This window comes from Lathyrus oleraceus, chromosome 3, assembly GCF_024323335.1.
Source record: "Lathyrus oleraceus cultivar Zhongwan6 chromosome 3, CAAS_Psat_ZW6_1.0, whole genome shotgun sequence".
NCBI classification, from domain to species: Eukaryota; Viridiplantae; Streptophyta; class Magnoliopsida; order Fabales; family Fabaceae; genus Lathyrus; species Lathyrus oleraceus.
Genome location: NC_066581.1, coordinates 342,259,997 through 342,265,521, shown reverse-complemented (window position 1 = coordinate 342,265,521; position 5,525 = coordinate 342,259,997).

Sequence of the window (5,525 nt, the reverse complement as noted above, 5' to 3'; positions counted from 1 at the left end):
ATGAAATGCAAATGCTAAATGACATAAAAATGAATGCATGCATGAGGTGTAAAGCGTATGCTTCCAGGAAAAATGAAGGGTAAATTTTGGGGTATTACAGCTGCCCCTATTCAATCAACTGGAGACCTGGAAAGAAGATAGCAGCGACTTTCGTGCTTTCGAGGTATCAAGGGATTGAATACAATAAAAGCCCGAAAATTTGCACTGAAGTGAAGTGAAGTAACAATGCATGTCAGAATCGGCAAAGAGGTGGTCTTGAAAGAAGAATCCGTCTGGTACGGTGAGAGTCAGTCTGAATACCGAAAAAGAATGTTAACCTGGATACCAAAATAAATGGTAACACAGAAATAACCATGGTCTGAATGCCGCTCATCAGTCCGGATACTGGAAATGACTTTGATCTGAACATCGGGAGATATGAGATTATTAATATCGGTTTGAACACCGAGAGGCTGGCCTGAATGCCACAAGTTGCGTTGACCTGAACGTCGGAAACTTCTTCGATCTGAACATCGGAAAAACTGGCTTGAATGCCACAAGTTGCGTTGACCTGAACGTCGGAAACTTCTTCGATCTGAACATCGGAAAACTGGCCTGAACGCCACAAGTTGCATCGACCTGAATGTCGGAAACTTCTTCGATCTGAACATCGGAAAACTGGCCTGAACGCCACTTCGGTCTGAATACCGGAAACTTCATGCCTGTCAGCATCGACAGAAATAGGGAACGATAATAGAGGCGGCGCATGGGCCAATGACACTTGCTGGGGATAACAAAGGTAAGTCATGAACAATCTTCAGTCTGAGTAATGGAAACAACTTCTGGCTTATCACTTGGGATACCGAGAATGTTTTATGCTTACATGCGTATGTTTTAATTTTTCAATGGCGTAATACTCCATAAAAATGGAAATGCTACGCGATTTGGGAGGATGCAATGCAATATGATTCTACATGCAGGGATGCGAAATGCTGGATAGAATGTCAAGCTGAGGCAAGGGGATCTGCTGGGGAAATGATCACCATCTTCTGGACCTTGACAAGGCTACTGGAGATGCACAGCGCAAAGAATTCTGTGGGGAAATGACCCGCCACACGGTGTTCTAGCAATGACGAAATACCGAGATTCTGACTGGGGAGAGAACGGCACTAAAAACCTGCTGTTGGGGAAAGCGATAGTGGTTCTGGCAACCACGATCTGCGAGAGATGACTCAGCAGGGGAAGCAAACACCGATACGGTATCGAGGTTCTGCTTCAAGGAAAGAAACCATGGATCTGGCATTGGGATTATCGCTCTAGCCTCGAACTCTGAGGAGCAGCCGCTTCTGCTGGGAAGATACAGTCTGACACTGTCAACTCCGCTGGGGGTATATAGTCTGACACTGTCAACTCTACTGGGGAGTGTATAATCTGAAACCAACGCTTGGGGGGAGGTACAGTGGTGAGAACCTGTTGGGGGTTGAAGAATCCAACGCTCTGATCAGCTCTGCAGGGATAACATACCGAATTCGTCTGTTGGGGGAAAACATTCACGATCATCTGCAGGGGATTTTAAGGAAATGCCCCGAGGGTACCTGTTCTGAATAGACGATCCAAAGCACTTAAAATTTATAGCAATTTTAAATGTTTATTAAGCATGTACCTGTAAAGCTATTATGTGTCATGATGCAATGTTTATCAAAAAATTCAGACGTCATTTTTGCAAACAAAATAGAAAAATGAAAATGAAAACAGAGATATACTGAATAACATGATTTTATTGATTGAACGGCCTCTGAATAGGCATTTACATCAGGAAGCAATCCCTGGAAAGAGGTAATCGCACAACAGATAAAAACAGACATTAATCTAATGGCAATGTGAAATGGATTTCTATTGGGTTCCAATTCTGCTATGACTTGCTCGTCTTCAAGATCCTCCAGATGATCAGCTTTCCAAAAAAGTGATTGGACTGTTTCCTATCCTTCAAAAGTTTCCAGTCATTGACACGAGATGAGATTCCGAACTACTCAGAACGCAGTCATTCGCTTAATCCCTAACTTTTGCCTGGATCGCCCTTTTCGGGTTTTCAATTCACCGGGATACCCATTTTTGCCTAAGTTGCCTTTTCAGGTTTTCAACTTACCGGGTGTACAATCTTTTCACTTTTAATCCCTAATTTTTTCCCGAACCTTTTTCATTTTCTTGGTTCGCCGGGATGCCCATTTTTGCCTGGACTACTCTTTTTATTGTCCAGCGGGTCTATTTCATGCGAAGTATTTTTTAACTGCGTCTGAGTTCACCGGGGAAGTGAAGTTTTCACCATCCATCGTTGCAAGCATTAAGTGAAGGAGAATTGCCATCCAAGGCGCAGCGGAATATAAAAAATTTCTCCTTTAATGATCCTTACGAATGAGCATGATCAGTGATAGAATCGTTACCTCTTGTGGAGATTCAAACCTTTGGTGCAGATCTCTGACAATGATCAACCTTTGATACAGATCCACGGGGCGATCACGAACGTTGAACGATGACAACGTCTCTACTCAGTCCACACGAACGGATTCCTTCAATCGCAGTGCTAGCTGTTTGTGAGTGAAGGCTTTGAGTGAGAGAGAGAGAGATACGAAATTCCAACTCTTCAGTTGTGTTGTCTGGAGTATGAATGCTTCTACCCAAGGGGTTCTATTTATAGAACCACTTGTGTGGGCTTCAAGCCAAAAAGCCCACTTAAGTGCATTTTGGCCCATATCTCAGAATATGCCAAAATCACTTAAGTATTTGGTACTTTACCATATTTCGTATTCTTCTTAAGTACACCGTACCTTACGATGTTCCTTAATTATTCTATCTCTCATCAATCCGTCCTTTGTGTGTGACCCTATAGGTTTTCGCGGCGTTGGCAATTATATTAAATCATGCATTTAACATAATAAACAGTGAGCGGTATCTAGCAACACATCACTGCTACCCAAGTCACGAAAATGTCATGTGATCTGACAAAACCTCCTGTGATAATAATTATGTGTATAATTACCCCTTTGCCCTTATGTCTATATTGAACACAAGGTATAGACCGTGTCATCCTTGTCCAGTTCAATATTGGGCCCATAGACATTTATCCTGTTAAGCAGGATTGGCAAATTCCATCTAGGACACTCATGTCCCTCAGCATGCTTCGTGGAGTACCCATCAACTGTCTTTATGGTCATCCAGTTACGGATAACGTTTGATCAGTAATAAAGCACTCAACTCTACATCTAGGATCCATAGTGGTTTCAGGTCGAAGAGTGGTATACACTATCATCACCATGAGAATAACTTATGACACTTTGCATAACTTTCTATATAGTATTCTCATAGCGGGTCAATCCGGTATAAATATTACTCCTAATATTCATACCTATGTTTAAGACTTGATAACTCTTTATCCATGATCCATGAGATGTGATCATCAGTCTACAAACATAATAGTCTTAATGCTTTAATGTTATCCCACTTCACATTTAAAGCTCGACTACGGATACTTTAAGAATAGTGTCCTTATGTTTAATGTGTTCTCATGATTAAGTCACACTTAATACATTAAACGGACTATCTATTCTAGGGACTTTATTAATCAACCATAATAAAGAAAATGCCTTTTATTATTAATAAATAATTCGATACAAGTACCAAAAGTATTGGCCTCTAGGGCTTACACCAACAATCTCCCACTAGCACTAGAGCCAATCAGACATACCCCGTATGCCCATTGATCTAGTATGGCCATCATGCTTCTGCTGCGCAAGAGGCTTTCTCAGTGGGTTAGCAACATTGTCAAGTGTAGGTACTTTACATATTTTCACACAACGCCTAAGTATGTGTTTGGATCGTTGGTGAGATCTAGGCTCCTTAGTTTGTGTGATAACACCATTGTTATCATAATAGAGACCAATGGGATCCACAATGCTAGGGACTATGCCAAGTTTATTGATCCAAACAGCTTCCTTTGCTGCACTCAAGGCAGCAATATACTCGGCCTTAGTTGTAGAATCAGCAACTGCATCTTGCGTTGAACTTTTCAAGCTCACAATGCCACCATTTAAGCAAAACACATAACCAGATTGGATTCATATTAAAGCGTCTCAGCACTTTGTCTATGTACTCTGACTTAGGCCAAGCATTTCATAATCTATCTCTATAGATTCTGATAGGCTGCTTCACCCAGGTCCTTCATAGAAAAGCATTTCCCCAACCAAGACTTTACTTGTTGCAGGGTAGGGATATCGATTCCAATGAGTAATATGTCATCTACATATAATACCAGGAATACGATCATGCTCCCACTAACCTTCTTGTAGACACAAGGCTCATCTTCCTTCTTGATGAATCCATATTGTTTTACCGTTTCATCAAAATGAAGATTCCAGCTTCTGGAAGCTTGCTTCAATCCATAGATTGATCTTTGTAGCTTACATATCTTATGGGCTTCTTCTGGTATGTCAAATCCTTCAGGCTGTGTCATGTACACATCCTCAAGAAGATTCCCATTAAGGAAAGCAGTTTTGACATCCATTTGCCATATTTCATAATCATGATATGCAGCGATAGCAAGTAAAATTCGAATAGATTTAAGCATTGCAACTGGTGAAAAGGTTTCATCATAGTCAACACCATAAATTTGTTTATATCCTTTTGCAACCAGTCTTGCCTTATAGGTATGTACCTTACCATCCATGTCAGTCTTCCTTTTTGAAGACCCACTTGCATCCTATAGGATTAACTCCTACAGGAGGCTCTACCAAGTTCCAAACTTGGTTCGTGTACATGGAATCTATTTCGGATTTCATGGCCTCTAGCCACTTCTCAGACTCGGGACCAGTTATGGCCTCTTGGTAGGTCACAGGCTCATCTTGATCCATGAGTAATACATCACCTTGATCTGTTATGAGATATCCATATCTTTCAGGTAGGTGACGTATCCTGCTTGACCTACGCTGGTCTTGTTCTACTTGAGCAGGTTGTTCTTCCACAACTACTTGTGTTTCCTGCTCTAATTCCTCCATAGGTGTATCAATGCTTTGCGATTCTTGAATTTCTTCAAGCTCTACTTTCCTCCCACTGGTTCCTTTGGAATTAAAATCCTTTTATAGGAAAACTCCAGTTCGAGCGACAAACACTTTGCCCTCTGAAGGATTGTAGAAGTAATATCCTCTTGTTTCTTTAGGATACCCCCACAAATAAGCATTGGTCAGATTTGGACTTAAGCTTAGTTGAAATTTGTCGTTTCACATAAACTTCGCAACCCCAAGTCTTCATGTAAGACATATGTGGTCTCTTACCACTCCATATCTCATATGGTGTCTTTTCAACCTTTTGGATGGAACACGGTTAAGTGTGTAAGCTAATGTCAATGGTGTATGTCCTCAAAAGGAGTTTGGAAGATTGGTGTGACTCATCATGGATCGGACCATGTCCAACAGGGTTCGATTTCTTCTCTCAGGTACACCCTTCCATTGGGATGTTCCAGGAGGAGTAAGTTGGGATAGGATCCCACACTCTTT